This window comes from Hemicordylus capensis, chromosome 3, assembly GCF_027244095.1.
Source record: "Hemicordylus capensis ecotype Gifberg chromosome 3, rHemCap1.1.pri, whole genome shotgun sequence".
Taxonomy (NCBI): Eukaryota; Metazoa; Chordata; class Lepidosauria; order Squamata; family Cordylidae; genus Hemicordylus; species Hemicordylus capensis.
The window spans coordinates 191,362,412-191,385,074 of NC_069659.1; the positions used below are offsets into that span (position 1 = coordinate 191,362,412).

Here is a 22,663-nt window from a genome sequence, read left to right on the forward strand (position 1 = left end):
GTCTTCACAGACTGGCAGTGACATCTCCAGGGTTTCAGGCAGGAATCCCTCTCAGCCCTATCTTGAAAAAGCTAGAGAGGGAACTTGGAACCTTCTGCTCTTCCCAGAGCAGCTCCATCCCCTAAGGAGAATATCTTACTGTGCTCACGCTTCTAGTCTCCCATTCATATGCAACCAGGGCAGAGCCTGCTTAGCTAAGGGGACAAGTCATGCTTGCTACCACAAGACCAGCTCTCCTCTCTACCATGGACAGCCACGAAAACAAACAAATGGATCATAGAATAAATCAATCTAGAATTTTCACTTAAGGCACAAATGACCAGGCTCAAACTATCATACTTTGGACACATTATGCGAAAACCCAGCTCCTTCGAGAAGTCTATAATGCTGGGAAAGGTTGAAGGAAAGGGAAGAAGAGGACGACCAGCAGCAAGATGGATGGACTTGATTACGACAGCATTCCTAAGCTTAACAGAGATGAATGAGAGAGATACAGTAAAATCCTATAATGGTTACAAAGACAGAGATGGAACAGAGAGAAAAAAGGGAAATCTACAGTCTGTTGCTTCAGATGCTTCGTGTAAACCTGGGCAGGATGCAGTGTTCTCTCTAAATTTTTTCATCAGTGTGTGGAATGAATTTTGTTCTCAGCGGCAGTATCAAGGCAGTGTGTGCACACATGCATTCAGAATGCCTCTCCTTTTGTAGGCAATTTGGAATTGCAAGGACATGTGGGGCAACGGCAAGGTGGCAGTTGTGCTTATGAGGGGACATGAGGTGGCAGCAAGATGATGGGGGGGCCTGTAAGGGCATACAAAGTGATGGTGGACTGCCTTTTTACACCAAAGATCTGCATCAGGTATGCTGCCCTCTTTGAGTAGCCAGAATTCTGCATTTGAACATGAGGTTTCTAGATCATAGGTATGATCTATGGAGTCCTAAGAATATGGGGACTCCACTTAGCCAGCATGGGTAAGTGCCTTTTCTTTTCCACAGTGCCCAGTAAGATTTTTCTTTTTATAAAATCTGGAAATTTAGTCATTGAGAAACCTTTTGTTGAAGATGAGAGTTAAGATACTTTACATTTTCACTCGTATTCTAAAATGCATGGGAACTGCAAGTTGAGGTGCCCTTAACTTAAGGTACCTTAAGGAAGAAATTCATCAAGGTATCTCTAGGAAGTGATTGGGGAAGCTGCACCTGTTGGATTTCTGCCTGGATGCATCCCTCCCCAACCCAATGTCCAGCTAAAAGACCAAGGCAAAGAGTGGGTGCATGGGGCCTCATTTCTAAAGCCAGCATAACATATGAGACTACAAAATCTTTACAGTTTATATGGTGTGGAAGTGAAGTACATCCTACCTTGTGAAAGTGGAACTAACTGTTACATGTGAATAAACAAAGCGTTTAAAACAACAACAACAATCCCCCCCCCAAAAAAAAACACCCAAATGCACTATGCTAAAGTTGGTTTGTGACCCAAAAGGTCTGCGTGAGAACTGTGAAGCCAGGGCCATGTATTGTAGTTCAAATCCCCCTGCTTACAAATGCACTATATGTCCAACTTGTTTTTGTATTTGAACTGTGGAGCAAGTCTGAATGGTCAAAATGCTGTGTGAATCCATTGGAGCTTGTGTGGTTTTTGTTGCTGCTGCTGCTGTTGGGGGTGGGGTGCAAATGCACTCTGACCCAGACCTGTAGGTTTGTGGTGAAATGTGTATATATACAGAAAAGATGCTTATTTTGCATATGTGTGTGTGCGCGCATGTGTAAGCTCATTAGGTCCAGGGTCCAAAATTACCTAGCTGCACACCTGGCTCTGCCTAACACTTCAGCCAGCTTCCAGTTCTGATCCTGCATTTATAAAATGGTTCGGTTCAATCAGTTTGAATGTATTTAAATTCTATTAACAAAAAATGTTTCAGTTTAACATGTTGTATTAAGGGCTTTCCATGTTCACTCATCTTCCAAAGTGCCAGGAATGTGCGGCTGTTAAGGGCCATGCCATTAACAGGGACAATATTTAAGAATATGGATATGATGTGGTGTCCATCCTATGCTGTGGCTAATTCCAGAACTTCTCTACTTCTTAGAGGTGCATGTTGATCAGTGGCAGAGTGGTGGACTCAGGTCCTAGGTTTGTCTGTTACTGGAAACACATGGAGTCTATGCAACTGCAGCTAGCGTGCAAATGAAATTTACTATTCCATGTTACAAGTACCCAGCTGGCAACCAATACCATCTACACAGAAGGGTAGTGTTGGAAGGGACCTTAAAAGTAATCTAGTGCTCAGTGCAGGATAGCCACAGATAAAGCATGCCTTCTTACTCCTCCAAAACAGGGTTTTCGTTACTTCTGTAATCCTGAAACTTTCTTTCTTTCTTTCTTTCTTTCTTTATTTATTTATTTATTTGACATATTTGTATACTGCCCACTACCAAAGTCTCTAGGCAGTTAAAAACCCTGTATAATAGGTTAGTTTTTTCTCATCTTGCAGAATGAGCAAAAGAGCTGAGAAAGAGAAAAAGTGCCTTCCATTTTACTACTTTTGAGTTTATGGAAAAGGAAGGATTCAGCTTTAGATTTGCTGACTCAGAGGCACTGAATTTCCCTGTGAGCTTATGCAAACTTGTCAAATGTATGCTATGTGTAAGGTCTGCGGTTGGGGCAATACTCTCAATATTGCACTGTTAGTTCATATCATTGGCTATGAGTAAAAAATTCTTGCCTTTTAAGTAATTAGGTAAGGCAATGTATATAAAGAACTCCAAACAGTTACAAATAATATTAGCTGTATATATTTCTCTTCTTAAACTCTCATTGTAATCTAGATCTTCATCACAGTGTCACTCTCAGTGGGGAAAGAAGAAAAAATAACTTGAGGAAGGGACTCCAGAGTTCGGAGACAAACAAATTCCATGACAAATTAAGAACTGACACAGCACTACATCAAAAGTGGATTTCTATTTTTAGATGGAGCCTCTGTTCTTTTGCACAGGCCTAGTGTTCAAAGCACTTCCTGTACATTATCTCAGTAATTCTTACAACTCTCTACAGTGTATTACTACTCCAATTTTCAATCAATCAGTATCTTTATTTTGGTCTTTGACTAGCATAAGGTAAAAATATAGACTGTGAACTCAACAGCTGTAGTGTTAAAAGCAGTCTATACCTACAACTATAAGGTTAAAAGGTGGAGACGTAATTAAAATTAACTTTTAGTTAAAATTAACATGATTATACTATAATAAGAATGCTAAAATATATTAAGATAAGGTTGCTATGAGAAGCTAATTAGAATTAAGTTAAAATTAAAGCTAGAGGGATAAGCTATGACAGCTGTAGGATTGAGTAGCTGGAGAGACCACAGTACAGGTATGAGCTGTGTCGGCCTGATTAGCTCTTGCTGGCTGTCAGTTTCCAACTAATTTTGCATGCTGCCATGCAGAACTTGGCAACATTATGTGTTATGAAGGAGTTGCAGTCAGAGAGTAATAGAGAGACGTAGAACTGGCCTGTATGGCCTGGTAATCTAGTAAGTAGTGGGAGAATAAGGATATTGCAGATGTCTCTGTAGAATAAGCAGTGGAGGAGGACGTGCTCAGTGGTTTCAACTTGCCCAGTGTTGCAGGGGTACAGAGGGATCTTCCTATATCTTCTGTCTAACACAGCCGAAGGTAGGGAGCTGCAGTGAGTCAAGGTGAAGGCCCTTCTGTGGTTAGGGGCTTCAGGCTGTGTAAGCTATGCAGCAGGCATTACTATGTACCTTAGGCGATAAGGAGGTTTGGAGCCCTGCCGAGGTCAGTTTGGGGATGATGGGAGTTAAAGTTCAGCAACATCTAGAGTACCACAGGTTAGGAACCCTTGATGTTTCTGGCTGAATATCAGCACTCGCATTCAGCTCATCATTCAGGAATACAAAACTCTAAAAAGTATTTCAGATTTCATCTGATAAAGTTTAGCTTTTCTTTGTCTTCATCTGAAAGAAGGTTTTGAACTGGGGCTAAAGTAAATGCAGGAGACTGAAGAACTACCAACCACAGAGCCCTTTCCCTCATCTTCTTCTCCAGAGGCTTCCTGGTTCCCAGACCAGAGCATGGTCTGAGGGCGCATGAAGCAGCTGCCTTACTGGAGCTAAGCACACCTAGTGCCTGGATGGATAATTTCCTGAGAATCCCATGTAAGTCTCCCATGGGGGAAAGTGGGATATAAATTCAATAAATACATTAAATAGTGTCTGCCAGTCTGGGTTGGAACAGAGAGATGTTCCTTAACACCCCCCAAATTGCTAATTGAGTTATTGAAACTGAATGCCAGTTGCAGGGGAGTAACCGCAGGAGAGAGGGCATGTCCTCAGCTCCTGCCTGTGGGCTTCCCAGCGGCATCTGGTGGGACACTGTATGAAACAGGATACTGGACTAGATGGGCCTGATCCAGCAGGACTGTTCTTATGTTCCTAACCATTTGTTTTGTTAAACTTTGTTAAAGTTCAAGGCAAGTCAGAGATCTGAGTATGGGATCATTTCTTGAAAAACCCCGCTCTGGATCATTGTTCAGATTTGGTTTGGTTCCATGGCTTTTATCACTGACAAGTCTAGAAGACTCTCCTGCATAACTGATACCCATTTTATTATAACAAGTCACAAATATGGTAAAGTTAGCTATTGTAGAATATCCCCATAATCCAGTTATGCTTTGCAGATGCATTGTATATGTCTATGGCAAGGTGTTGTATTGCTATCTTTTCAGTGGCAGTTTAGAAGAGGTTTGGTTCTTTCAGGAACAATGAGACAGTTTTATTCCAACTACTGTATGGATTTATTGCAGCATAGCTGGCCTTTCTGATTAGAGGAAATTTGAAACAGGGTGCCCCACAATGGACCGGAGAATGAAAAAATTGGAGAATCTCATAGTGAAGAACAAAATGAGGCTGTAAAAGCTTGGCTGACTTGGGCCTGCTAGAGACACTTGGAGAAGAAATAGAGCAGGCTTGACTGCTCAGCAGAACAGAAGGCAAAGGGCAGTACAGAGTGGACAACCAGAAAGAAGATGGCATAGTAATAGTCCAGAACAGAAATAGCAGGTGCCTAAAAGAGAACGACACACTGTTGCGTTAAAAGGGATTTGTACATTTTAATGTTCCTATTGATTTATGATTGAGTGGTTCTAACAAACATTATACAACTGTCTGCTCTTAACCGCAAATGTTTTCTTACACCAGAGTGCTGTGCAGTTATGACCTGACTGATGACAGAATTGTACATCAAAGGCAAAGGCACAGACTTGCCCTATCAGCATTAGTCACTGTGCAGCAGATGCTGCTTCCCCCAGGCATCCCTCTTTTGCAGCTTGACATAAATTTAATATGACTGGTAAGTCCCATTTATCACAAGGAGTTGTTAAAAAACACCCCGAGCAGTAGTCTTGTCTTCTAAAACAAATCAAGATGAAAAGGTCAAAGCAGTTTGAAACAGCACCACAGGAGTCTATAGCTCTTTGTGGGAGACTTTGGCCTTGAAACAGGCAGCATTACAATTGTTCTCTTCTTGGAAACATGATTATGAAGTAATATACTTGTGCAAAAGAGGTAAGAAACACATTGTACTTTTTGAGGTAACATATTTTAATTGCAAAGATGGGCAATGCTGTGCAAACATACAAGGGCCATGACTCAGTGGTAGAGCATATGCTTTGTATGCAGAAAGCCTCTTCAAAGGCTGCTCACTTGAGGGAATTTGACCTCCTTTTCTACAGCTTCTTGCAAGTTCTGACTAAAATCTTGTGGGCTTTACTGCTAATTTTATTCAGTTACCAGTCCCTGTAGACTACTGTTATTCCAATGCAGGGGTTCCTGTTGGTTAGGAGGGTATATTTTGGGTGCAGATCTGTTTTCCTCGGTGTGGGGTCTTTTTGACTTCCCCCAGTACTCACTCTTTACTAGACCAGTAATGTTACTGGAGCATTGAGGTTTTTGTGGGCATGCACCAGAATGGTCTCCAGTCTTCCAGTCCTCCACTGCCCACAGCACACCATCACTGAAGACCGAAGGAATCATCAGCTGTGAAGAATCCAAAGCAAGGGCAGCCAAGAAACACTCAGTGAGTGTTGCCATGATGCCAGTAGGAGCAGCTTCATATGAGAAGAGAGAACAAACTGGTCAGTGTGGCACTGCACTACTGCCATTGTGGTGCTGCATTGCCAGGGTCCAGGGAACCTGGATGCCTTGTAGGACACAGAGCATGTGTGGCCTACACCAGCCTATGTAAGGCCAGGGGGCCAGAAAGGACTTGCTGTGGGAGGACAGAAGAGGAATCTGGGTGGTGCTAGAACCTCCTCCTCAGTCTATGGGCCAGGAGGTCTAAACATGGGTCGATTGGTACCATTTGAGTGATTAAACATGGTAGTATTTAATTTTTGGTTTGCTTATGACCGTCATAGAATTATTATCCATGATGGACTTTGATAATGAAAAGCTTTCATCCCCAAACCAGCTTATTGCATTTTAAAAAGGAGAAGCTTAAAAATGTATAATAAGCAACAGTGGACAAACAGCTTTACTAATCCAACATTTTCTATCTGAAGTAACAGACTGGCAGCTAAAAATGAAAAAAGGTTTTCCCATGGCAATACTTATTTATTAGTATGTATTTTGAAAGCATTAATTTATAGAAAACTCAATAATAATAATATTTCTGTAGAGATGTGTAGGAAACTGCCAGGTTTTCAACTGAAGTACTTTTATACACACACATACAACACACAGAGACAAATATGCACACAACACAAATATACAAACACATGCAAACGCAGAAATACATGCATGGAACAGAAACACACATGCAACACAAGCAATATGTGCACACACACACCCCCAACACACATGTATGCATATAACACAAAAACGCAGAACAAATGCTCAGGCACACCCATGAAACACAAACACACACAAACTGCAAACACCAACATGCATCAGCAAAACAAATGTGCACACACAGACACACACACAGTACAGAAATACAATCATACACAAAAATACAACACAAGCACACACAAACACAACATAGACAAACATGCACAGTATGCAAACAGTTATGAAACACAGAAATAAACACATGTATGAAACAGAAGCACGGACACATGTACGGTGCAAACACATGGAATACAATGTTGTGTGCAACATTAAAGATGTACAGACATGCATCACAAGGGCACAAATGTATACACAGAACGCAGACACCATGAAACACAAACACATGTGAATGCAAAAATATACATGCAACATAAATGCACAAACACATGCAACACACATTTGCAACACACACACCACACAGATGCAACACACAAATGCAAGCAGATGGAACATGCAGATGCAGCATACAATACAAATGCACACACACAACACATACAAGCACAAATGCGCAAACACATGCAGATGCAACATGCATGCAATGAACAAACATACACACAACACAAACACAACACAAATGCAGTGCACAATGCACAGCATTGTGCATTGTCACAGCAACACAAACACTCACCACACAGATGCAACATACAAACATATACAAGAGACTCCACATAGATTGAGATAGCCTTAACTCTGGTCTTAACCAGCAGGTTTTTTGACCATCAAATTTATTTATTAGGCTGTGCAACCCTCAGGGACAGATTTGATGGAGTTCAAAACCATCTGAAGTGAGGAGAGAGCAGTGAAAATAGTGCCCCCCGCCCCACACAAACACCTGCTGGGGCTGTGGGGAAAAACTATAGAGCAGTTAAGCTCTAGTCTTTTTGCATCCCTGCAGGGCTACTTGTGTAGCTGCTTGCAGAGAATGTCAGAGGCTAGAAATAATAGGCATAGCATTGTGCAAGTGTCATTGCACAATTGTACATAGTAGCACAAGAGTGCTCCTGCACAACCAGGGGCGTATCTAGGGTAGGGCAGGCAGGGCACGTGCCCCGGGCGCCACTTGAAGGGGGGCGCCATTTTGTGAAATCAAAAAATTAAAGAACAAATGGCTGCCGAAAACAAAATTGCCACCGTGCATGCTCAAATGGTCTCTGTGAGGCCCTAGGTCATGCCAGGCCTTGCAGAGGCCATTTGAGCGTGCACGGTGGCCATTTTGTTTTGAGCAGCCATTTTAAAAAAAGATTATTTTTAAAAATGGCCACCACACATGCTCAAATGGTCCCTGTGAGGCCCTAGAGGCCAGCAGGGGGAGGGGGGACCTTTGCAGAACCCCCCACAGCCTTTAGGAAGCCCCCCAAAGAGGCTACAGGTAATGTTTTTTTAAAAAAATTAATATAATATAAGACACGGTACACATATTCAGATTGGCACTATGTACAGAGAATCAGGGCTTGTGAATACTGAGCTGAAGCTTATGAGCTAGGATTGTATTCATTTGCTCTTACTTTGCTTCTTGTGATAAGTGAGTTAAATGTGATGTCTTAATAATATGGCTATTAATGGTGAGTTTGTCTTTGAATCAGTGTGAAATCCTGAGTATGAAGGCCCACTGGGAGTTTCTTGCTCTCTTTCTCTCATTTTAACTGTCTTTCTGAAATGCTAGGATATATTCCAAGCAGTGACACAGTTTACTCTGCATATCCTTTCATTATTTTCAGAGTATCTGGGGAAAGTCAAATTCTCCATTTATTTTTAAAACTTATGTAATGGTGATGCTACGATGCATAGTAGAGAATTAGACAGGCACTTCTGTTTAGTTTTCCAAGTACACCTCCACATAGTATTTGGGTATTTCATGAGCCCCAGCATACTGAAATTTGTAGTTTTCCAGCATTTTTTGGTCTGGCTAAGTCCACTGCTAAATAGTTTTTGAAATATTAAAAGATTAACAAGCCTGACTTGTATTTTTTAGCTTATATTATGGTAAAGTTATCTGAAAGATGGGTGGCAGATGTTTGGACAGGGGGCGCAATTCCAGTGTTTGCCCTAGGCGCTATTTTCCCTAGATACGCCTCTGTGCGCAACAGCACCAGTGTTTTAGATGCTTGCAGCAGCAGCAACTCAGGCAGTGCAGAACTGCCCCCAGTACACTTGCCCATAGTGCCAGCTTGTATATTTTAAAGATTGATTCTAAAGACAATAGCACACAGTAGTACGATTGCTCTGTGTTGCACGCAAGGAAGGGCCTTGTGAGTGCTCCTCTAGAAGCTTTTAAAACCAGACTGAAGAAGCCACTTCTAAGTATAATTTTTTAAAGGGTTGCATACAATAAGGATATTGGGGAAATCCCCCCAAAAGGGGGTGAAACATTCACTGGAAATAAGAAAGGACAACAGTAGCTAACCAATTAATACTGAGTTTTATCTTAGTTCAGCAGTTAGCTCTAGGGATGTGCATGGACTGGTTTGGAGGCCCTTTTACGGGCCTCTGAACTGGGTCAAATGTCCGGCAGTTCGATGAGTTCGAAGGTGGGGGTGATATCTTTAAGGACAGGGGAGGGTGTTCTCACCCCTCCTGCTGTGTTTCTCCCACCAGCACTGTCTTTTAAAACAGTCCAGCAGGGCGTCAGCGTACCTCAGACTTTGTTCACACACTTCCGGCGCTTCCGTCCACTTCCGGTCCTAGGAGGAACTGGGGCAGCAAGGAGGTACACTGCCGCCTCGCCAGACCGTTTTAAAAGATAGTACTGGTGGCAGGAGGGCGTAAGAACACCTTCCCCCATCCTTAAAGATACACACACACCCCACTTCGAACCAGCATGTCCCGGTTCCATGCACACCACTAGTTAGCTAAGGGAGCTTTAATTCCTGTAGCATCTCCATTTTGACACCAGTTAGTAGATGGAAACTGATGACATCTTTCTAGGTTAGTACTCAGAAATGTGTAGGAACTAAAGAGATGGAAACCTCCCTGGCTTTCCAGATATGGACCACTCGTATGTCCAATGAGAAGATCTTGTGCAACCCAGGTCTCTGGCCAATCTGTATCTAGGATTTCCCCTCCAGACCTAAAATTTCTCCTCCTAAATGGGGTTTGACTTACATGACTAGCACTGTGTCTGGACTGGACTGGCTCACCTTTGGTGAAAAAGAGATTAAAGGTGTATCTGGATGTTTGAATCCAATTAATGACAAAGGGTGGAAAACATACTTACAGTGGGTATAGGAAAGAATCACCCCCTTTGATAGACCTTATATTCTGGTTCCCTTACATCCTGAAATGAAAACACAAAGAAAATTCCCTTCACCAGCTGTACTTATTCAATGCAACCTATAACATCCAACTGAAAAACATCACAATTACAATCCAGAAAAAGTGTCAGAAATAAAAACAAGAATTACTGAGATTGAAAAAGGATCACCCCCCCCCCCAATGTCAATATTTTGTTGAACCACCTTTTGCTTTAATAACAGCCTTGCGTCTGTTGGGATACTTCTCTATCAACCTTGCACATCTTTGAACAAAAATGCTCTATACTTCACATACTTGATGTAAAGATTTCTAAGCAAAGATGTATTAATTTCTTTCAGTATCTTAAAACACAGATGTTGAGTATTATAGTCAAAGTGAAGGTAAACCTCCCCATAGCATCATGTGGTTACTCTCACATGATCCACTTGCCATGCTCCCACATGAATGCCTTTGCGGCAAGTGGCATGGCAAAAGAGGGGCTGGGGAAGAGGGGCCCAGCCTCCACAAAACCCACAATGCATTGCATTGCTTGCGCGGTGCATTGAAGGCATTCTAGAGGCTGGGGCGTTCCTTCCCTCAGCCTCTATGGTAGCTCGGGCTGCAGGCAGTCTGGGCTGCCGTACAACTATTAGTCTGGGTAAAAAACTCGGGTTATCTGGCGGGGCAGCACCAGGATTGGGGCTGATCCTGGTACTTCACACGAAAGGCCCAACCCAGGTAGGGCTGCACAAGCCCAGATAGGGCTGCTCATGTGAACAGCCTTAGTGTCATCTAAACACATTTGGAGTCTTGTGCTGAATTTAGCCTTGTTGCTAAAAATAAATATGGTGTTGTGATGGAAAAACTAAAACATAAAAAGATCATTTGAATAATTCGGATGATCTCAGGTCTGAGATTTGGCAGAAATATTGTCAGATATTTTTGTTTTCAGAAAGTAAGGATGGTCACTCCAAAAGTCAAATATGGTGGCTAAAAATAAATATAGTGTTTCAATAAAAAATCTAAATATTAATCAGTGTGCCGACTCCTCCTAAAATGGTATCTGCATGCCCTGTGGATTTACCTGGCCCGTTACTCTTCAGGGACATCCTACATATGGAGACAGAATGGCTACAGAAGATAAGCCTAATGGAAGTGGTGGACAAGGTTGCCTGCAGCACAGAGAAGGATTTAGCATTTTGAAATCAGCATCACATCACTACTTCCTCTGCTATGCAAACAGGCCCATTCAGTTGCTACCGTGAAGCATGTTTTGAACAAGATACGGGACACAATTGAACTCCTAAACCCAGGGCAAGCTCCCATTATGGCTATAGACCAGCTGCTCTTTGCTTTTGTCAAACAAAACCAGTGGCAATGGGCTGAATTGTATCGAGAGGACAAATTTCTAATAATGCTTGGTTACATATTGGAAATTTGCTGCCAGACAGTGGTTGGACTGAAGCCCTTATTGAAGCAGACATACTATCATCAGGTACTGCAGATTCATTTTTGACAGCCTCAAACATAATGAAGAAACAATAGGCATATCGGCGAATCACAGCATGCAGTTTGTATAAACTTCTGAACAGAGCGTACACTCTGTTTCAGTATTGTACTGATGGAGCAGATCTTTCCAAAGGCTGTGTCATGGACTTTGAAACATGGTGTGAGAAGCCTAAGCTTGAAAGTCCACAGTTTCACTTTTGGTATCTGATACTTTCAGTGAAACTGACCATCCTCACTCTTATTTGGTCATTTGGAGAAGCAAACTTTGTACTGTACTGTGAAGCATTACCTAAATTGATACCTTTTGTTGTTGGCTAACTATCTCCATTTGGCTCCCCATCCACTTAAGACATTGGAAAACCTACCCCACAGATAGCTGAGCAATTTCACAGAGGCAACTTTGTAGTTCACAAACCGGAGAAAGCGTACTCAACTCTGCCTCTTGATCAAGTGCATGAGCAGGCAAATGACGTTATTAAGGGTGATGGAGGAGCAACTGCAGTAACTGAGAGTCCATCAGCACTGAGGTGGTGGATGATTGCTGGACCCAAGTGTTGTCTAGTGCGGGGATTCTCAACATTGGGTCCCTAGATGTTACTGGACTTCAACTCCCATAAGCCCCTGCCCCAGTGGCCTTTGGTTGGGGATTGTGGAAGTTTAAGTCCACCAACATCTGGGGACCCAAGGTTGAGAATTCCTGGTCGAGTGAATGACTATGAGAAAGTTTCAGGTATCAAAGATTTTAGAAAAAAAGTAATCACCACAAACAGTGTGGATGAGCTCAACAAATATTATTTCATGGATGAGCTCACCAATGTCATACTGGAAATGGGGCAGCCTTTTACAGAATGATCATTAGACCACCCTGTTCCACACGAGAGATATTGCAGTTGTGCTGACATGATTTTTTCACGCTATGACAGAGGTATAGAACAGCTCCAGTTATTCATGGTGAGACTAGAAAATTAAGAAGAAAACTTCTTATTTTGACTTATTAAGAAAAACAAGTTGTGTTCCTTCAAACCGCAGGTTTGTTTGTTTGTTTGTTTATCAATCATATTTTTATACTGCCTGATATGTACAATCTCTAGACGGTATACAGGTTGCTGCTCCACAGGCTCCAATGAAGGAAGATCGCAGCCTTTTCTCATGACTATCTCCTTTCAGAACAGTCAGTTGGATTTGCAGGCATTTTCGAAGTATGAAAAGCAGTCTTCTCCATCATCACTAAGTGACAATGGAAAGCTTCACACATGTGGGAAGTCTCAATTGATCTAACTTCTTGAAGTTGATATAACTGTGCTGCAAGAAGAACTAGCAGCAGATATCATCCTAGCAGATAGGTCTGCTGTGGTCAGTACCTCAGAACCACAGAAAATGGGAACTACTTCTGATTGATATGCAGAGGGTGTGTTTCTTCATACCATGCAGATATAATGTAGAAAGTACAAGAGATGTGATACAGTTTTTGATGTTTACTTGCAGGCCAGCCTGAAAGCAGAGACTAGGTGTCATTGGGGCAAAGGATCAAGGAGAAGGAAGCAACACAACACCAAATGATTGGAAAAGCTTCTTAAGAAATTCTAGCAACAAGAGTGAGCTTTTCCACTTTTAGCAGATAAGATGGCAAGACTCAGTACAGAGAACACGGTTATTGTAATAAGAAGGAGAAAATGTCTTAAGCAACCAAAATATCTGCAACCTTGCTCATATGAAGAGTCTGACACTCCATGCCAAAAATGCAGTAACATGGGGGGTGCAAGGATGTTTTGATCAAAGGGATGTTTTGGTATTTTGATCACAGATTATTTTGTCATTGCCGTATCATTTCTACTATCACTGAAGGAGCTTGGCCTTCAGACCATGTGGGTTTCTTTTGGAAGAGATGCAAAGTGCCATTGGATTCCTGTCCACAAAACTGCAGAACTACTAGGGCCTGGGGGGGGAAATGTGGATTGCCCTTCGATGTATTCAGTGGGTGTGATACCAATAATCATTTCATGGCAAAGGCAAGAAGTCTGAGTGGCGTGCATGGAATGTGTTTGATTATGTGTCCAGTGTGTTGGCAAATCTGATTTAGTGCTTGGCAGTGATTGAAGACCAAGATCTCAACATTTTGGAGAGGTGTGTGGTAATCATGTGTGTCAGAGGTAGTACAGCTGTGCACAGGAATGATGCAAGTCCGGAACTGTTTACAAGAAAATAAAAGCCCTGTTTTGATATTCCACAAACCCAGTATGCCCTCTTACTGCCCTCAAAGTGGGCTGCATACCAGGCAGGAATAATATGAGGCCAAGTAACTACTTGCAAGGTCTCTGTGTAAGAAATGATAAGCAGTCTGTTCAGACATCTATACACTAAATATTAAATGATAATAAAGAAATTCCCTTAGCAGCATATATGTGTCACCAATATTCACACTTTTTAAAAATAAGACATAGGTATCGGCATTGATTGATTGATTGATTAAGTGCTATCAAGTCAGTGTTGACACTTAGCGACCACATAGATAGATTCTCTCTGTTATGATCTGTCTTCAACTTGGCCTTTGCGGTCTCTCAGTGGCAGGGGCATATCCAGGGTAGGGCAGGCAGGGCACGTGCCCCGGGCGCCACTTGAAGGGGGGGTGCATTTTGTAAAAATTAAAAATAAAATAAAAATGGCTGCCAAAAACAAAATAGCCACCGTGCATGCTCAAATGGCCTCTGTGAGGCCCTAGGTCATACCAGGCCTTGCAGAGGTGATTTGAGCATGCGTGGTGGCCATTTTGTTTTCAGTGGCCATTTAAAAAAAAAGATTATTTTTAAAAATGGCCACCGCACATGCTGAAGAAGGTACCATGCTCAAATGGTACCTGCGAGGCCCTAGAGGCCAGCAGGGTGAGGGGGAACCTTTGCAACCCACCCCCCACAGTCTTTGCACACACACCCCAAATATTTTATATTATACACTGTACACATGTTCACATTGGCACTATGTACAGAGAATCAGGGCTTGTGAATACTGAGCTGATGCTTATGACCTAGGATTGTATTCCTTTGCTCTTACTTTGCTTCTTGTGATAAGTGAGTTAAATGTGATGTCTTGCTAATATGGCTATTAATGGTGAGTTTGTCTTTGAATCAGTGTGAAATCCTGAGTATGAAGGCCCACTGGGAGTTTCTTGCTCTCTTTCTCTCATTTTAACTGTCTTTCTGAAATGCTAGGATATATTCCAAGCAGTGACACAGTTTACTCTGCATATCCTTTCATTATTTTCAGAGTATCTGGGAAAAGTCAAATTCTCCATTTATTTTTAAAACTTATGTAATGGTGATGCTACAATGCATAACAGAGAATTAGACAGACACTTCTGTTTAGTTTTCCAAGTATACCTCCACATAGTATTTGGGTATTTCATGAGCCCCAGCATACTGAAATTTGTAGTTTTCCAGCATTTTTTGGTCTGGCTAAGTCCACTGCTAAATAGTTTTTGAAATATTAAAAGATTAACGAGCCTGACTTGTATTTTTGAGCTTATACTATGGTAAAGTTATCTGAAAGATGGGTTTCAGATGCTTGGACAGGGGGGCGCAATTTCAGTGTTTGCCCTAGGCGCTTTTTTCTCTAGCTACGCCTCTGCTCAGTGGTGCATTCATTGCTGCCGTAATCGAGTCCATCTAGCTTGCTGCTGGCTGTCCTCCTCTTCTCTTTCCTTCAACTTTCCCCAGCATTATGGACTTCTCAAGGGAGCTGGGTTTTTGCATAATGTGTCTGAAGTAAGATAGTTTGAGCCTGGTCATTTGTGAAAATTCTTGAGTGAAAATTCTGGATTGATTTGTTCTATGATCCATCCATTTGTTTTCCTAGCTGTCCATAGTGTCCTCAAAAGTCTTTTCCAGCACCAAAGTTCAAAAGCGTCAATACTTTTTCTTTCTATCTATCATCTGTCTATCTATCTGTCTGTCTGTCTGTCTGTCTGTCTGTCTATCTATCTATCTATCTATCTATCTATCTATCTATCTATCTGTCTGTCTATCTATCTATCTATCTGTTTGCATAGTGTCTATAAAATTCAATGCAACGTCATTCAAATATGACCATAAAACTCCTTTCTACAGGCTCATATTGTACCCATGATACAAGGGGAATATCATCTACCCAGCCATCTTTCTATATCTTCTATTGTTTGACTTGTATGAAACATAATACATTTCAAAGTATTTACTTTCCCATTAATTCCAGGATACAATAATCACCCCTGAGATAAATCTCTAAAAAATGCTAAATACTTACTATAGCCACTAATGTCTTACTCTAATAACTATCAACCCATACTTCCTGTTCTCAGTAGGAAACCACCACTCTTGTTGGTAAGGGTTTAAATACTTAAGCAGGGGCATAGGGACTATGGAGCAAGGCGGGTGACTGTTCCCTGGTCAGTAGGGTCTGTGATGGCCACCAAGGCACCCCCTTGCCCCCTCCCGCACCCAACCAGCAAACAAAGCGCTTGTCAGCTAGAAGTACGAGGCATGCCCCTCTTCTCCCTAGCCACTGTTTCACTGAACCACTGGTTATGCTGGTGGGGGGGGGAGCCCAGCCAGCAAGCATTTAAATGAAATGCTGACTGGGGAGGATGGGAAGCAACCCTCCTCCCAGGCAGTGGCCCTGTCCCCTGTGTCTGATGTCAGATGCAAGGGAGGTGGGCCAATGCTGAGGACAGGGCCTGCCAGAGCTTCCCCAGTCAGCAGTTTGTGGAATTGTTGACTGGGAGCTTCTTTCCCTGCCTTCATGCCAGTCTGTTCAATCTGCCTTCACATTATCCATCTTCAGCACAGTATCTTGTTGAAATGTCGAAACGTTTCTAATCAAAATGGGTTTTTTTTGTTCCAAGCTCAAAACAGGCCCTTTATTTAAAGGGTGTTTTGTTTCAAGCTCGAAACATCCAAAACACTCCGTTTCAAGTGAACATATTTTGATGTCGAAACGTTTTGCACATTCTACTGGGAATTAATAATTCCTACTGGGAATTAGGGTTACAGCAATATTTAAGAAGAATTTGGTAACATGCTTCTGAGTGTATGGCGAGTTCTGTTACCTCAGCAGTCAACTACAGTCAGCACAATTAATAAAAGTGAACCTTTTCATCCAGAATCTTCTGATTATAATAGGTACAAGGAATGTTTGCAGCTGTTGTCACCAGCCTACACAGGTAGTACATTGGAGCATGGTGGATCTAGCCAAATTGTGTTTCCTTGGTAATGGTGTTGTAGAACAGGTCAGTACAATATCTCAGACTGGATATCTGGTCTCATACTCCCATGGCATGAACATTACTGGCCATCACAAATTCTTAGTGAACTGGAGCACTGGATGAAGGGGAAAGGCCTCAAGGTGCAGTTGTGAACAAGGCAGTGTGTTGCAGTATGCAGATGTTGAATGTTAAACTTTAGAATCCATTTATAAAGTATTATGAGAATTTTTAGCTCACAGGGACCAAACCTGGCTGTAAAAATAGAGGAAGGCAAGTTTGTAGTGGCATTTCTGAATATGAAATTAAAGCAGCATGAGAATTAACATGCAATTAAAAGTTCTATTTGGGCAAAGAAGGTACTTGTGCAATTACCAGGGAAGGCCTTTGTCCATCCTGGTTAGAGCTGAGTGGAACTGTTCTGCTTTTGTGGGCTAATTAGGTAATTTTCCACTATGTATCCATCCATGTAATTTTAATTCCTAGTGGGTTGATTGTTGGGCATGAATTCATTTATAACATATCTCATAGTGTACACATTGTATCCTGGATATTGTGCACTCTGTCAGAGTGGCTGGGCAGAGAGACTTTCTAACTTTGTTTGCAGAAGCCATTGGTGCTGATGGAGGAGAAAGTCACAGCAGTAGCAGCTCTGGTGGTAACTCCTTGCAAACACACACTGTGAACGTTTGGCTTCCTGTAGCATAGATCCTACAGTTACGTGGATGTGCTCAGTGATGGACAAGTATGGAGCACTTTGCTGCATACATCCACCAGCTGTCCTCTGGTAAGTATATTGGTCACTGTACAGCTGGTATGTTAGTGGAGTGAGAGGGTGAGGGGCTTGAAAATAAATAATTGTGAGACAAGATGTTGGTGAGGAGTGGGGTAAATTTCAAGATGTAAAGGTAGGTGCATGTGGGAATTTTAGGTGTGTTCAAATGAGTAAGATTTGAGGAGGTGGAAAATAAATCCTGGAGGGAGTCAGGAATAATATATGTGTAGAGTAGTAGATGTGAAGGCTTGGTGTATCCTTTTTGTAGTTGGTACAGAATGACTTTTTTCCTTTTCTTTTCAGTGGCGGAAGGAGCAGCAGCAGGCCCTTAAGATGCTGCAGACTGTAGCCAAAGTAAGTGTGGATTGTCATGCTAGTATAACATAGTTGTATTATCTGGTGTTATGATTTGGCTGTTCCATACAGTATTAATTGAAATTCATGCTGACAGAAAGCATTTGAAGAAAGCAAGGCCAGGAACAAGATAATATTGTTTGCCACTGTCTTCTTTGTTATGTTTGTTACATATAGATGCTCTGTAATACTTGCATGACCAGGTTTGGGGACAATGGAAGAATGAGGGTGGATAATCCCCTCCTAGTACTCGGAGCATTCATCAGGTGAAAGCTTGGAAGTAGAAATGCACCTTGCTGTTAGGGTCTTGTGACAGGGTTGCATGGACTAACTCCTGCAAAGTGTGTTCAGGGCGAGCTGACTGATTCCAAACTTCTTCTTTTGTGTTGTAGTCAGAACAGCAGCATCGGCAGCAGCACCACCTGGCTTTCTCCAAGGCAACAGCAGGAACCTGAATTCTCCTTTATTGTTATTTTGCTTCTGCTTCTGCAGTTACAATCCAGCTATCAATCTCCAAATGGTGGGTGTCTCAAAAAGAATCCTTAAGTGGAACAAATATTGAATAAGTTGCTTAAAACATGCTGTACAAGTATTGACTGAAAGCAGCTCAGTTCATTTTCATGATAACTGGAAGTGATCTGCAAATAGTGCTCTAGAATGTGAACCATTAGAAAAAGAGATAAAAGCATTTGGGGTGGGAATACTCACAACAGCAGGTTTTGGTGCCCAGGAGACCAAGCAACAGCACTCTGATTTGTTGGTTTTCTTATTCACTCAGAACCACCAGCCTTGAGGGAGGAAACAAAGCATCATCCCATTCTTGTGGCCAAGCACACTGCCAGAGTCTACCTTGCTTGCAGGAGACTCTAGAACACCGCAGAGAAGAGATTGTCCCCCTCCCCCAAGGAATGTTTTTAACAAAAGAAGATAAAGCATATTTGTACAATTTTCATTTCAGATAATTTCTGAATTACGTATTTTTCTATGTTTTAAAAAATTATTCATCTTTTTTGTATTAAAAATAAATTGTGTGTTTATTTCCCCCATTTAACAGATTGTGTGTGCATTTTTCCTCTTCTGTATCCAGAAGTAGTACAGTCCTTCTTCTCATCATCTCTGGCTCCATCACTTTCTCTCTGCATCACAACTGATAGCCTATCAGCAACACCTGCACCAGATGCTTTGAGAATCAAATTCTTGTGCATTCTGAGAAGGAACTGGCATATGTGTGCTCCTCAGGCATTACTTCTGAGGCTAGGGCTTGGCTCACAGGCAATACTATACCCGTGGCAATATGATCCTGCACTACTGAGTCCAATGCCTATTCATTAGTCTCCCTGCTATGAACACCTCTTATTTTTAACTGAAAGTTCTGTTTCTTCATCAGTGTGACCACAATGCTAGTGCCCATCCCTTCCTCTATGTTTAAAAGGAAGGGAAAAATTCATGCTTCTCAGGATCAAAGTATACGTGACATGGGAGATCCATGATCAGATCCTTCAGCTTAAAAACAACAACACACCTTAAAAGAAGATGCAGGGGTGTCAAAATTGGATTGGGACAGGAAAACACTCACTTCCTCCTGAACTATGTCCCTGATCAAGATCACACACACGCCCCCCCAACACTAAAAAAAAAGCTGTTACTAGACCACTGGGGAAGGTGTCAAACATTCCTTTAACCAGTGCTGCAGCTACTTTGAAGTTAAAAAGTTGGGAGATCTCATCATGGATCACCTGTGTGGTGAAGTTTGGTCCTCAGAAGTGAGGGGATGAATGCCATCTCCCAGCCATTTATTGCAATGTGCCCAACACCAGATATTCTTTCCTGTCCTAGACTTCAAGGTGATGACATTTACCCACCTCCAAGTGCTCAGAGAAGGGCCTGGTTCAATTCACTAGATCAAGAGATCTAGAAGCTGCAAAGCCACCACCCAGTACACTAGTTTTTATTCATGCATATCAAGTACTGCATATTATGTGATCTGGTGAGACTGTGCATATAATAATTCACAACATATTGTTCTCATAGGTGCTCATAAAATTTGATGCACTTTTAAACATAGCTTGGAGTGAAAGAGTTTGTTTAAAAGATGTATATGCCACCATTCTTCATGAATGAATTCATGGTGGCTTACAAAAGAAATATGCAATACAACACAACCTCAAAAAATCATAAGAGTACAGGATAAAAAGTAGTAATTAAAACAAGGCAGTCAACAAGAATTATGTATAAAATCAGGGGAAGGCTTGCTGGAATAAAAAGGTCTTCAACTTTCATTTAAAATTAAACAGGGAGGGGACATGCTTAAGATCAAAGGACAGAGAATTCCAGAGCCACTACTGAGAAGGCTCGCCTGACAGTTGTGCTTTAGAAGGTGATGGGACACATAGGAGAGCCTCTCTGGAAGATCTCACAGACCCTAAGCCATTAAGAGCTTTAAAGGACAAAAACAGCAGCTTGAATGGCAGCTGAAAAAAATACTGGCAACCAGTATAGTTGGAGCAGCAGCAGAGTGATATGGACTCATTGTCTGCCCCCTGCCAGAACCCTTGCTGCTGTATTTTGCACCAGCTATAATTTCTGGTGGGTCTTCAAGGGCAGCCCCACATAAAGCATGTCACAGTAGTCTTCTCAGAAGTGACAAGGGCATGGATCACTGTGGCAAGTTCTGCTTGGCCCTTGAAAATATCTTGAGGCAATAGATGATTTATGGCAGAGCTAAAGCAGAATGTGCACGCATATCTGGTTCCCAATACCTCAAAATTGGGCAGTTGCACTGCAGTTTACCTTTGAAAAGGATTTGGAAAGTTTCTTATTATTCTCCCTCTCTCAAAATGCAGGACTTTCATAACACTACTTCACAAAGGAAAACCGAACCAAAAAAGAAAGAAAAAAAGACAAAACCCTCTCATCCCACATTAAAAATATAGCCAGCTATGTAAGGAAAAGACTCAAGCCCAGCTTGTTAAGCAATAGCAGGAGGGGAAGGCAGTGGTGATAAGTTGCCACTTGATGCTTTCCTTCTGTTCACAGAGAGAATGGTTCCTCTTTTCAGTGGCAGATCTTAGGTGAGGAGAGGCTCAGACCCTGCTGGTGAAACAGCAAGTGGTTTCTGGGAACTGTAGACTTGTGTCATCTATAGAAACACAGGAACATAGGCAGCTGCCATATACCGAGTCGGACCATTGGTCCATCTAGCTGTCCATCTTTACAGATTGGCGGCGGCTTCTCCAAGATTGCAGGCAGGAGTCTCTCTCAACCCTATCTTGGAGATGCCAGGGAGGGAACTTGGAACCTTCTGCATGCAGGCAGGCAGGTGCTCTTCCCAGAGCGGCCCCATCCCCTAAGGGGAATATCTTACAGTGCTCACATGTGGTCTCCCATCTTGCAGGCTAAAGACCTTTGGTTTGCTCTTCCTCGCATGTTCATCTATGTTATTGGCAATCAGAAAATAAGGAAGCAACAGGGATAGAAGAACATAATAGAAGGAGTAATTATTAGTTGACAACAGGAGGCCTTCACAAGTACAGAAGAAAATTTGAAGGGGTCTTAAGGGCTCTAATTTTTTTATTTATATGAATCAGTACAGAAGTTGACTCTGGAGTCATAAAATTGTATGACTGGACAGAATTTCAAAGGTCAACTATTCCAACTCCCTGACCAAGACAACATTTCTAACAAATTAGACTGGGGTTGTTCAATTCATATGAGTTATGAGGCCAAACTCACTGGATGCCCAGGGTACTCATCCTTAACTTGTTTACCAAACATGATAAATTCTTCTGCAATTTGAAAATTGAAATATTGCCAAAATCTTTTTCCTAATTATTTCTACCTCTTCTTCCCCAGGAAGTATTTCACTGCCTGTGTAGAGTGCAGACAGGGAAACACAGGGATTCCAGAGAGGAAAGAAGGCTCACAAAGAGCATCCAACTTGTAAAGTCCTTTCTCGCTAATGTCTGGCTCTTTCACCTCTCCATATTTTCCTTCCTGAGTCAGAGCTGGTTCCAGGGGGTCTCAGCAAATTGCCCTCCCTTGACCGCATCCTACCTGATATTCCCTGGATTCCCAAGACTACTGGTGTGGTGGTTCCACATAATCACCCTTTTGGTGATTTCATTATTATCACATGGAGGGAATGAGCCCAGAGTGGTCTCAGAGATCAGTAGTGGGTCCTTCTGAGGGCCCTGGACCTTCAGTAGCTGTCCAATGTTAGCAGCTCCTGACTACAACCCTGGCCTGGTGTGTTGCATGTGGGTGAGTGGAAGGTATGTGCAATCTGGCTGGCTGGCTAGGGTGTGCCTGAAAGAGAGGATATACACAATGTGATGCATGTCTATTTAGAAGTAAACCGCAGTGAATTAAATGGGAATTACGTATTGGTTAATATGCATAAGATCACAACGTAGTGAAGGGGAAAAAGGGGGGGGGGTTATTTGGTAGAAAAGGATGTGGAGAGATTTGAAGGAACTGAGGATATGATCTTAATACAAAGAAAAAGAAAAGGGGAGGGCACTATTTGGAACTCCAGTTAAGGCTGAAAAATGTGTTGGGCCAGCATTGGTATTAATTTATTTTCCCCATTATTACCAGAAATATTTCCTGTACAATTTAACATAGAAATAATATTAACATGTAGAGGTCAGTTCC

The 22,663-nt window shown here is 42.1% G+C and overlaps 1 protein-coding gene and 1 long non-coding RNA gene across 3 annotated transcripts in view; both read left to right on the forward strand.

Moving 5' to 3' along the window:
• Positions 1-22,663, forward strand: part of NAT8L (N-acetyltransferase 8 like) — a 76,575-nt gene that overhangs the window by 43,206 nt on the left and 10,706 nt on the right. The window lies entirely within an intron of this gene.
• On the forward strand, positions 11,835-19,061 carry LOC128349862 (uncharacterized). Its single transcript, XR_008319043.1, has 5 exons — positions 11,835-13,246; positions 17,489-17,668; positions 17,960-18,010; positions 18,403-18,530; positions 18,789-19,061. It is a non-coding gene; the product is annotated as an uncharacterized LOC128349862 (long non-coding RNA).